Below are 11,948 nucleotides of genomic sequence, written 5' to 3'. Positions count from 1 at the left end.
TACACAAATTTCCCAACAACAGCAATGACCTAGAGCTAAGAGCAGAGTAGTTGATTAATTGGGAATTTTATTTTGGATTCACTCGAGTGCCAGTGTAAGAGAAATTTTTCATTACATTTTGTGTTTGAAACTTGTCAATTATTTATTGATTAGACTTTTGAAAACTGCAAAGCAAGGTTGTATATTCATAAGACTTGGTGACAACTTCTAGATAAAAAAGATGGGAGCCTGTTTGGAGCTAGAGACAGACATAAGGCTATTGAATATATTGAAGACCAGTTTTCAAGGTAGATGCAGTGGCCAAAGAATGGGGAATTTAGCAGGGCTTTAAGTTTGTTTAAGGTCTGAAGGGCTAAGGAGCAGACTCAGAACTAAGTTTATGTGAAAGGAAGAAATGTGTGGCTGATAATGGACTTTCAGAAGCTTATAAAGGTTTTCTTCCTTATCTATTTTGTTTCCTATCTCTGCTCCACATCTTCAGGGCTACCTCCTTTTTTTTTCCTACTCACTGGGCACACTGGGGCAATGGAAGAGGCAGAGATGAGGTGGGGGGCAGGGAACAGTGTTTGCCATACTTTATTATTAGAGCTCAAAATAAACAACTGGGGCAGGGTGGAAGAGAGGAAACGGGTTGGCCCTGGAGTGGAAAGGACTGGGCAACATGAGAAGCTGGAGGTGAGGCCTCCGTGCTCAAAGTGATTCGATCTTAATGGTGATGAAAACAATTTGTGTGTCAGGCATGTCTAAGTCAGAAATTGCCCAACATTGGATGTGTATGTATGTACCTCAAGCCAACTATTGATTCTTTTTACTTACTACCATTGTACATATTTTATGTAAAACATCGCAATTTTAGTGTCACAGTTTTCAATTGGTTAAGTGGTACTGAGATTCTGGTCATCACTGAAGCAGAAAATTTTTTCACGGATGCAACTATGGTTGCTTTTAAATTTCTATATTTTCTACCTGTCTTTTAATAGTCACTTAAAAGGGAAAAAAAATATGTGCATGTGTGTTTATGTGTATTACGCACATGCAGGTGCCTGCAGCACGCACACACACACACACACACACACACACACACACACAGCTAAATGAAGCCAATTGTGCATGACTGGGACCTGAATTCACTTTGGTTGTCATTACATTGTTTTGTGTATATGAGAACATACCAGTATTTTCTTAAAGCATACACTCCTATTATGTGCTTCTGTGTCTGAAAGGAATTTATGTTACTTACATGGGAGTGAAGAATAGTTATAGTGAAATGCATCTCATTCCTGAAGCACTTTTCAGAGTTTTGAGCTACTTATTTTATAAAACTCAGGTTGATTTTTTTACCTCTGAAACAGTAATATAATTTTATGTCTTTCTATAACCATAATATAATGATGGCCTGAGATAAAACTAAAATTTCCCATAAAATGTTAAATGATTCAAAGCCATTTTATGAATTGAGATTCTTATTACAATTTTTTAAATGTCAATATGAATGTGTAAATAAGCAGATCCCTTCAAGTATTCTCACTTATCCTGTTGCTATCGGGATTTTAATTCCTAGCAGATGATTAATATGGAGGAAGACATATGTAAATTGAAAACATTGTCTTTTAACGCCCTATACTAATGTCTCTTTACCTAGTAATTTGGTGAAATAATTTAGCAAAATTCATCCACAGTAAATAGGCTTCTCTTCAAGCCTAATTCACTTTTCCATCTTAAGTGAGCATAAAATTATATCTTTAAAGATCTGGGAGTAAGAAAGGCTTGACGCCTGTTGAATAGTTCAGTGTGACATATGGTTTTAAATGCGACGATTTTATCTGCAACACAGTATCTGCAAATTTGAGCTAATGTTCCTGTGAAAACAAGGAAGGATTTGTCCAAAAGCTAAAAAAACAAGAAGGAAAAAATAATTTTAGTTACCATATGTAGAATACTGAAAACTGTATATAAATAGAAAACAATATTGACATTTATGCATCCTCAATTATTTAGAAACATGTTTTTATATCTGACTATTCTATTCAAACAAAGGGATCTTAAATAAAAATTTCTCCAGGGTTCAGGCAGGTAATAGATACAAGTAAAGCAGGCACGGTGAGCATTATGGTGACTCCAGAGGGCTGCCCTGTGTAAAGCTGGAAAGGGCTTCGCAAAATTCAGTAGGCTGTGGCCATGGTCTGGCCTCCATTGCCAGATGGGCTGGATTTTCAAGAGATACCCCATAACTGGATTCCTGTAAAATCTTACATCATGTTGGCAATGGGATTTTTTTCTACATGATTTGTATTAAAATAGTTCTGTAGGTATGTGGGCTGCTGATTTGTTACCTCAATATCTGATGAGTGTTTTTGAATGAATGAAAGGATAGATTGTGGGAGAAGGGGAAAGAGAAGGAGAAAGGAGCAGAGGGGGAAAGGGAGAAAGGAAAGTAAATTTTCCAAAATATACATAAAGATTACATTTTAATCTCACTAAAGAAGATCATCTAAAATACTAATCTCAATTATAATACAAAGGAAAATAGTTTATTAAGACAGATACAAGTGATTAGGCTTTAGAATTTTATTTCTTACCAATGAAGTATACATCTGGTAAAGACTGCAAGCTTTGGTAGACTGTGGCATTGATTTTGTATAAGATAAGGATCCAGATATTTTGTTTTCAATATAAATATTGATGTAGCACAATTTGTTGGAAAGACCATTCTTTCCACATGCTCAACAGTTGCATTTTGATTATACATCAAGGATCTATCTATCATCTATCTATCTATCTATCTATCTATCTATCTATCTATCTATCTATCATCTATCATCTATCTATCTATCTATCATCTATCATCTATCTATCTATCTATCTATCTATCTATCTATCATCTATCATCATCTATCTATATCATCTTTCTATCTCTTTCTAGACTCCATATTATATTACATTGTTTATTTGACTATTGTGACAGTAGCATACTGTCTTAATTACTGTAGTTTTATAATAGGTCAAACGGTACTTTCCACTTTGGTGGTTCCCCCCTCCCCCAGAATGTCTTGGCTATACTTGGCCCTGCATATTGACATATAAATTTTAAATCATCTTGTTAATTTCCAATCCCTTTGGAAAATATTTTAGCAAGCAGCTGGACATATGTACCCAGGGACTTCACTTTAAGTACATTTCCACTGTGCACATTAAGACATATACAAAACTGTGTGCCTAAAGACATATATACAAAAATGCTTATAGCAGCACACTTTGTAACAGGCAAAGTCTGGACACAATCAAAATGTTCAACCATAGTAGAATGAATAAATTAATTTTTTATATTTTCCAAGTGAATGCTATATACAGCAATGAAAATGAACTACTGTTATAAGTAATGACACGGATAAATCTGACAATATTGAATAAAAGAAACCATTGAGTACAAATTGTGATTCAATTTATATAGACTTCAGAAACTAGTAAAATGAGTTGATGGTATTAGAAGTCAGTATATTGGTTGTCTTTGGGGTGGAAGGAATAACTAGGAGTGGCATAAAGAAGGGTATTTGGGTGCTTGCAATCTTCTATTCCTAGGCCTAGATTCTGGTTACATGGGAAAATTTATTTTGTGAAAACATCTCATGCTATATACATTATGATTACTGTACTTTTTTATATGTGTTATACCTGAATAAAACATTATTTAAAAATACAAATGTAGTGTCTGAGGCATAATAGCTTTTTTGTTTACTTGTTATTGGTCCTGTTTTGTTGGCTTGTTTTTCTTTTCCTACAGAGCAAAATTTGGGAGCAGAGAGAAGTTTGTGGGTTCAGTAAAATGGCATTACAGTGTATGCGTTAGACTCACCTGGAGTGCTCCACAGTGCAGGCTCCTAGGCCTTGAGGCGGGGCTGCTGAATCAGAACTACCTCAGCGGGAGTCCAGGAATCTTCATTTTACATAAAAACTGTTAGGTGAATATACATAGTGAAGTTTAAGAAGCAGTACTGTACTTTTAGGTTCAGCTGGGACCCCGTGGCTCAGAAATCTTTAATAGAGTTGATACCATTTCTTATCAGGTGAAGCAGTTACTAATATCAGGTATACTGTGAAACAGGTAGGTGGTTTATTTTATAAGTAAATTTTTCTATAAATAAATGTACACATCTCACATTCTTGTATTCTCTTCAGGAATCTTTTCTATCTCCATACCCCACTACACACACACACACACACACACACACACACACACACACACACACACACTCTCACACGCATGCTTCAATTTCTGGCCTTGGGTTTTGTTGAAATACTCTTGACATTTGTGCTTGAACTCTTGTAAAGTTTTTTTTTCCTTCTTTATACTATTAAGTATTTTATTTATTGATTTTGGCCTTTGTGCTTTCTCCAAATCTATTTTTCCCTCAACCTTATCACTCTTCAGGGTATTTCGTGTCTAAATGTTGACTAAATAATTTTATACACTATAATTTATAAAATATTTCCTCTTGTGTCAAGAAAGTAAGAAGTGTTATTGCAGCTCAGTTCCAAAAACAGTAGACAGAGCCTGGATGTTTAAATAGGGCCTGAAGCAAGGTTTGGCCAACCTTTCAGAGGCTGTATAACAAATATTCTTTATTTGCTTCTTCTTCAGGTGTTGGAGTCAGCTGCAGCCTCCTGAAGGTCATCCCTTAACCTTCCCTCCCTGCTATCAATACCAACCTCTATGAGTCCCCTATGAAAATAAAAACCACCCCAGGAGGGATCGTACTAAGCAATAAACACTTTTCAATTAACACTGAAGCAGAGATTATTTGAAAGTCATCTGAGAATAGGAACAAGGGGGCTGGTTGGTGTTTGGAAAATCTGGTTAGAATAAAATTAAAGAAAATAAAGTAAATAAGGAAGGAAATCTTTATAATTTTGCTTAAAATTTGTAGGTGGTCATGGTACTTTAAATCATCTGGGCTACCTTAATCTGCCAAATTAGTGTTTAAAGGCACATTACAGGCATGCCTGGTTTATTGCACTGTGCTTCATTGTGCTTCACAGATACTGTGTTTTTTATAAATTGAACGGCTCTGGGAAGTCTATGTCTGCCATTCCAACAGTATGTTCTCACTTGGTGTCTCTGTGTCACATTTTGACAGTTCTCCCAATATTTCAAACTTTTCCACTATTATTACACTTGTTACGACGATTTGTGATCAGCAATCAGCAATAAAAATGAATGAAATCTATCCATTTGGAACAATGTGGATGAATATATAGGGTATTATGTTAAGGGAAATAAGTCAGACAGAGAAAGACAAATATTGTATGATTTCACTTATATGTGGAATCTAAAAAAAGAAAAAATACAAACAAACAAAACAGAAACAGACTTATAAGTGCAGAGAGCGAACTGATGGTTGCCAGAGGGTAGGGATATGGTGGTATAAATTAAAAGGGTGAAGGGGAATAAGAGGTACAAATTTTCAGTTATAAAATAAGCCATGGGGATGTGGTGTACAGCACAGGGAATACAGTCAATAATATTGTAATAACTGTGCACCATGACATATGGTTACTAGACTTATTGTGGTGATCACATAGAAGGTATATAAATGTTTAATCACTATGTTGTACACTTGCAACTAATGCACTATTGTATGCCAACTCTACTTAAATAAAAATAAATTTTGAAATATGTGTGTTCTGAATGCTCTACCCCCCACCTCTATCCCTCTCTTCAGGCCTCCCTATTCCACGAAACACCACAATATTGCAATTAGGCCAATCTGTAACCCTACAATGGCTCTAAGTGTTCAAGTGAAGAGTCACACATAATGCTATGATACACTTAATAGAATATGGTATAGTGCAATCATAACTTTTATATGCACTGGGAAACCAAAAAAATTGTGGGACTTAATTCGTGCAGAGGGAGAGGGGACCCTCAGCCCAGCCTGCACATTTCGCAATCCGGGAGCACTGGCACCTAACCGTTCACCTGACTGCCAGCCTGATTGCCCCTAACTACTCGCCTGCCAGCCTGATCACCCCTAACCCCTATGCCTGCCTGATCACCCCTAACCACCTCTGCCTGCCTGCCTGGTCGCCCCTAACTGCTTGACTGCCTGCCTGATCACCCCTAACTACTCACCTGCCTGCCTGATCACCTCTAACCACTCTTCCTGCCTGCCTGACTGCCCCAACCATTCACTGCCTGCCTGCCTGATCGCCCCTTACCACTTGCCTGCCTGCCTGATTGCCCCTAATCACTCTGCCTGCCTGATGGCCCCTAACTGCTCACCTACCTGCCTGATCACCCCTAACCACTGTTCCTGCCTGCCTGATTTCCCCTAACTGCTTGCCTGCCTGCCTAATTGCCCCTAATCGCTTCTGCCTGCCTGATCACCCCTAACTGCTTGCCTGCCTGCCTAATCGCCCCAAATCGCATCTGCCTTGGCCCCTGCTGCCGCGGCTTCATCCAGAAGGATGTCCGGAATGATGTCTGGAAGGTTGTTCAGCTGTCTAGTCTAATTAGCATATAACGCTTTTATTATTATAGATAGATGATATTGTGCCTTTATAGTGTATGACTTCAGTATATACAGACAGAGAATAAAAAGGTCTGTTTGGCCCTAGCTGGTTTGGCTCAACGGTTAGAGCGTTGGCCTGCGGACTGAGGGGTCCCAGGTTCAATTCCAGTCAAGGGCACATGCCCATGTTGTGGGCTCAATCCCCAATAAGGGGTGTGCAGGAGGCAGCCAATCAATGATTCTCTCTCATCATTGATGTTTCTATCTCTCTCTCCCTCTCCCTTCTCTGAAATTAATAAAAATATATTTAAAAAAAGAAAGAAAAAAAATTAAAAATAAAAGGTCTGTATGATTTCCTGTTACCTTTTATTTGCCCCATGTTTATTGCCAACAGAGCTTAAAGATAAGGGATGCTTAAGTCAACAACATTTGTGTGGTGGTTACTATTCTAGAAGGCTGCTAGGAAGGAACACATTGAACAAATTATACTACATTTTGAGGCTGAACCTAACACAATAATAGCATCTACTCTGTAAAAAACTGAAAATAAGTTGGTTGCCCTAATCCCAATAAATTATTTGTATCGTGATATTGTGCAACCCATCCAACCACTTTGGTCTTGAATGATTTTTTTTTCATTTGATTACATTTTAATTTATTTGGTACAAAAGAATATTTATGACATATATTTTATATATATAATAAAGTGTGATAAAATAATGAGCAACTGTGAATTCATTATCTAATACAAGTGTTCAAACATGCTCACATAACTTCCCTCAGTTTATCTCTCCCCACCCCCCATAATATCTCCCGTGTCTTTCAGAAAGATAATCAGTACTTTGAATTTTTATCATTGTTTAGCCTATTTTATAGTTTAATCATATGTTTATAGGTATGCATAAATAACAAATTTTTCATTTTTCTTGTTTTTGAGAATTGTATTAAACATATCACATTAAATATCTTTTTATGAGGGTTAGTCTTTTTTACTTCACATTACATCACTAAAGTTCATTCGTGTTGTTGTCTGTAGCTGTAGTTCAATCATGTATATTTCACTGAATAACTATGTCACAAATGACATACCTATTCTCTTGTCAGAGAGGGAGTATTACTTCCAGTTTGTTATTGTTGTAGGAATATATTCTTCTGTACCTCCTAATGTACATACGTGCAAGAGTTTCTCTTGTGTGTATACATAGGACAGGGTTTCTTGGACTTGGAACTATTGACATTTGGGGGAAAAATAATTCTTTGTTGTATAAGGCTGTCTGGTGCATTGCTGTATAGCAGCATCTCTGGCTTCTACCCATCAGATAATAGTAGTGTCCCCCACTTGTGACAACCAAAAATGTTTGTAGACATTGCCAAATATTAGGGGTCAAAACCAATGGCCTAGAAATACAACTGTTGAGTAGAGATCAAGGGATGGTCAAATATTCACATTTATAATACACTAGAAGCCCGGTGCACAAAATTCATTCATGGGGGTGTGTGTCCTTCAGCCCAGCCTGCACACTCTCCACTCTGGGACCCCTCAAAGGTTGTCCAACTGCCAAGTAGGATTGGGCCTAAACGGAGAGTCAGACATCTCTCTCACAATCCAGGACTGCTGGCTCCCAACTGCTCACCTGCCAGCCTTCCTGATTGCCCCTAACCGCTTCTGCCTGCCAGCCTGATCACCCCCTAACCATTCCCCTGCCAGCCTGATTGATGACTAACTGCTCCCCTGCCAGCCTGTTTGCCCCTAACTGCCCTCCCCTGCAGGCCTGGTTACCCCTAACTGCCCTCCCCTGCAGGACTGGTCACCCCTAATTGCCCTCCCCTGCAGACCTGGGTCCCCCCCAACTTCCCTTCCCTACAGGCCCGATCGCCCCCAACTTCCCTCCTCTGCTGGCCTGGTCACCCCTAAATGCCCTCCCCTGCAGGCTTGATCACCCCCAACTGCCCTCCCTTGCAGGCCTGGTCCTTCCCAACTGCCCTCCCTTGCAGGCCTGGTTCCTCCCAACTACCCTCCCCTGCTGGCCATCTTGTTGTGGTCATCTTGTGTCCACATGGGGGCAGCCATCTTTGACCACATGGGGGCAGCCATCTTGTGTGTTGGAGTGATGGTCAATTTGCATATTACTCTTTTATTAGATAAGATAGAGGCCTGATGCACGGGTGGGGGCCAGCTGGTAAGCCATGAAGGGTGTCCAGGATCAGGGAGAGGGTTCCCTTGGGGCATGGGGCGGCCTGGGCAAGGAGCCTATGGTAGTTTGCAGACTGGCCACACCCCCCAGGGACCCAAGCAGAGGCCCTTGTATCTGGGATTTATTTATCTTCTACAATTGAAACTTTGTAGCCTTGAGCAGAGCCAAGCCTCCTGCTTGCTCCGTGGCCGCAGCCATTTTTGTTAGGATTTATTTATCTTTTATAATTGAAACTTTGTAGCCTTGAGCAGAGGCCAAGGCAGGCCAGGGCTGCGGGAGCTTGGCTTCCTCCATCGCTGGGAGCAACTCAAGCCTCCTGCTCTCTCCAGCTCCGTGGCTGCTGCCATTTTTGTTGGGACTTATTTATCTTTTTTTTTTAATTTCTTTATTGATTAAGGTATCACATATTTGTCCTCATCCCCCCATTCCCATCCCATACCTCTCCCCACCCCCCTGTTGTCTCCAACCACTGGTTAGGCACATATGCTTGCACACAAGTCCTTTAGTTGATCTTTCCCCTTTACCCACACCCTTCCCTACCCTCCCTCTGAGGCCCGATAGTCTGATCTGTGCCTCCTTGTTTCTGGGTCTGTTCTTGTTCATCAGTCTATGTTGTTCATTATTTCCACTAGATGAGTGAGATCATGTGCTATTAGAAATACAATTATAAGAACTGAAAATGAGACGAGCAATAATGGTTATGGTGACAGGAAATGAATCAGTCTGTAATGAGTTTCTTTCTGGGCCAACAGTTCTTTTGAGACCCAATTTCAATGTCCAACAGTTCCTTATGTGTACATATCAGCACTGACATTTCAGTTCTGGATGGTGGACAAATGGTGGTAATGCAGGTCCGACTCTCTCTGGTTTGGTCCTGGGCAACCTGCAGTAATGCACAGCTGCTAACTGCTAGTATGGGAAGACCACGTCAGCGTCTTCCATCTCTGGACTGCTTCTCTTCTGTCTTCATGGCTGGAGTAGTCCTGTCGATTCCTCTCTGTTGCTGGAATCCACATGGTCTCAGAGTTGTTTTCTGAAAATATACAAACATATTCTCGACCAAAAGTTAATAAAGGAATATTTTCTATAAATTTGACTTGGGATCCTATTTCATTTTTTGTCCAAATTATTTTCCTCTGGCTTGTTTTGTCACCTTGTGTGTTTTTCATGGGTGTCTTGCTTTTAGCCTTACAATTAATTTTCTAAAGTATTAATATTCTAGATGTAATTTACTTACAGGATATTTTTCCTTACATGATATTCTTATACTATCCCCTCCTTTTTTGATTTAAATGTTAGGAGGCTTTTGAGAATTTTATAATGTAGTCTTGATGGCTTTTACATTTTAATTTTTTGCACTATAATATTACTGTTTTAGGTTCATTACATGGTGTACAATTTTATCATGAGATGAAGTACCAATAAAAATTTTAGTTGACACTTTAGGAACACCTTTTTGTCCAGTACAATTAATTTTTCTAGAATATTCTCTTGTTTCAACTAGCCAATTTAAATTTGCCTGAAAACTTGACTACTATTTTACTGTCAAATTTATTACTCTAACAACAATCTTATTTTACCCTGTAAATATTAGTGGAAGGGATTATTTGCCTTCTTGAGTAGGTCCTGAGCATTCCTTATTTATCTTCTATAATTGAAACTTTGTAGCCTTGAGTGGAGGCCTAGGCTGGCCAGGGTGTACAGAAAGTTTGACTTCCTCCATTATTGGGAAAACCCAAGCCTCCTGCTTGCTCTGTGGCAGCAGCCATCTTGGTTGGGTTAATTTGCATAATCACTCCAGATTGGCTGGTGGGCGTGGCTTGAGGGTGTAGTGGAGGTACGGTTGATTTACATATTACTCTTTTATTAAATAGGATGTTAAATTGTTTGCCAAAGTAATTATAACATTTTAGTGCCCCTAGCTTTCTTATCAATTTATTTCTTCTCCAAGCTTGGTGTTGTCAGATCTTTTATTTTATTTTTTAATTCTTTATTGTTTAAAGTATTACATAAGTCTCCTTTTCCCCCATTGACCTCTCCCAGGCCGCCCCCACCCCTCAGCACATGCCCTCACACCGCCACCCCTATCTGTGTCTATTGGATATGCTCACATGCATGCATACAAGTCCTTTGGTTGATCTCTTACTTCCTCACCATCTGCCTTCCCTCATAGATTGGACAGTCAGTTTGATGCTTCTCTAACTCTGATTCTATTTTTGTTCATCAGTTTATGTTTTTCATTATATTCCACAAATGAGTGAGATCATGTGATATTTAACTTTCTCTGACTGGCTTATTTAGCTTAGCATAATGCTCTCCAATTTCATCTATGCTGTTGCAAGTTGTAGAAATTCCTTCTTTTTTACAGCAGCATAGTATTCCATTGTGTAGGTGTACCACAGTTTTCTAATACACTCATCTGCCTATGGGCACTTAGGCTGCTTCCAAATTTTAACTATTGTAAATTGTGCTGCTATGAATATAGGGGTTCATATAACCTTTCTGATTGGTGTTATTAGTTTCTTGGGATATATTCCTAGAAGTGGTATTACTGGGTCAAATGGCAGTTCCATTTTTAATGTTTTGAGGAAACACCATACTGTTTTCCACAGTGGCTGCACCAGTCTGCATTCCCACCAGCAGTGCACGAGGGTTCCTTTTTCTCTGCATCCTTGCCAGCAATTGTCCTTTGTTGATTTATTGATGATAGCCATTCTGACAGGTGTGAGATGATACCTCATTGTTGTTTTGATTTGCATCTCTCAGATGATTTGTGACTTTGAGCATGTTTTCATATGTCTCTTGGCCTTCTGTATATCCACTTTGGAAAAGTATCTAAGTCCTTTTCCCATTCTTTGATTGGATTGTTTATCTTCCTTTTGTTAAGTTGCAAGAGTTCCCTGTAAATTTTGAAGATTAAATCCTTATCAGAGATAACATTGGCAAATATGTTCTCCTATGCAGTAGGCTTTCTTGTTGTTTTGTTGATGGTTTCTTTTGCTGTGCAGAAGGTTTTTATTTTGATGTAGTCTCATTTGTTTATTTTCTCCATAGTTTCCATTGTCCTAGGAGCTGTATCAGTAAAGGCATTGCTACAACAAATGTCTGCTATTTTGCTGCCTATGGCTTCTTCTAAAATTTTTATGGTTTCCCATCTTATGTTTAGTCCTTTATACATTTTGAGTTTATTTTTGTGCATGGTGTAAATTGGTGGTCTAGTTTCACATTTTTGCATCTAATGTCC

Source organism: Eptesicus fuscus, chromosome 9, assembly GCF_027574615.1.
Source record: "Eptesicus fuscus isolate TK198812 chromosome 9, DD_ASM_mEF_20220401, whole genome shotgun sequence".
NCBI classification, from domain to species: Eukaryota; Metazoa; Chordata; class Mammalia; order Chiroptera; family Vespertilionidae; genus Eptesicus; species Eptesicus fuscus.
Note: the sequence above shows the minus strand (reverse complement) of the source record.